The sequence below is a fragment of the Sinocyclocheilus anshuiensis genome, unplaced genomic scaffold (assembly GCF_001515605.1).
Source record: "Sinocyclocheilus anshuiensis isolate Anshui unplaced genomic scaffold, SAMN03320099.WGS_v1.1 C32394612, whole genome shotgun sequence".
Classification (NCBI taxonomy): Eukaryota; Metazoa; Chordata; class Actinopteri; order Cypriniformes; family Cyprinidae; genus Sinocyclocheilus; species Sinocyclocheilus anshuiensis.
In genome coordinates this window covers 1-937 of record NW_015615850.1, presented here as the reverse complement: position 1 = coordinate 937, position 937 = coordinate 1, and the positions used below count along the sequence as shown (strand labels likewise).

General features: G+C 45.0%; 1 pseudogene; it reads right to left on the bottom strand.

Moving 5' to 3' along the window:
• Nucleotides 1–6: 6 nt before the first annotated feature.
• LOC107682600 (serine/arginine-rich splicing factor 4 pseudogene) lies at nucleotides 7–934 on the bottom strand (annotated as a pseudogene).
• Nucleotides 935–937: the final 3 nt, after the last annotated feature.

Here is a 937-nt window from a genome sequence, read left to right as displayed (position 1 = left end):
TTTTTTTTTTTTTTTTTTTACTTAGGACCGAGACCTTGAGCGGGATCGAGACCGGGAATAAGATCGCGAGCGTGAACGTGAGCGAGATTTGGATCTGGATTCCCTCCGCAGATCAGCATCTGGTGGCGTTTGTGATCTGGACCGAGAATGAGCTCTAGAGCAATGCGCCCTTTCAGCCACACGGCCTTCATCGCCGCTCTTGGTTGCCTCCTGAGATCTGGACTCAGACTCTCTGGAGAGATCCCTTTCGTTTCCCGATTTGGATCGAGATCTGGATCTGGATCGAGAATAGGAGCGATCTCTCTTGTTCTCCCGTTTGCCTTTTTTGCTCGGAGGGCTGCAGCTCGTGCTATTATCCCTGGCGCTTTCACCTCCCCTGCGAGCTCCATTACTGCTCTCCTCCATCCTACTGCTCCTGCCCTTCGTCTTCTTGCTGGTTGACCTGCTGCGTGATCTCGAGCCTGAGGCTCTGGAAAGGAGAGAAACCGTTTAAGAAATATACACCAAATCAATATATTTTAGCACCTTTGAAGCCACAAGAACTTCTATTTTTATAATAGCAATTACTGCCCTCTAGTGGACTCATACATCAAAACTGTACTTATAAGAGAATATAGAAACATGAATGTGAGAATTTGTAGGGACACACCTAAATGTCAAGTATATAAGAGCTGTGCATGCATGGCCACAAAATAAATGGCAAAAGGTGTTCCCTAGATGACGATTGAGTGCATTAACATGCTTAAAAATAACTGCTGTATAATGTCCTATGAATGTATCTAATTGCACACAATCAACCCCAGCTTTAAATGTTTTCTACAACACAAAGTCATTTAATTTCTCTTCAAGTTCACATAGTGGATAAGTGAAGTCTTAATTCAGTTGTGTTTGCCTACCTTGAGCGGCTACTGGTTCGGCTGTGGCTTCGGCTCCTGCG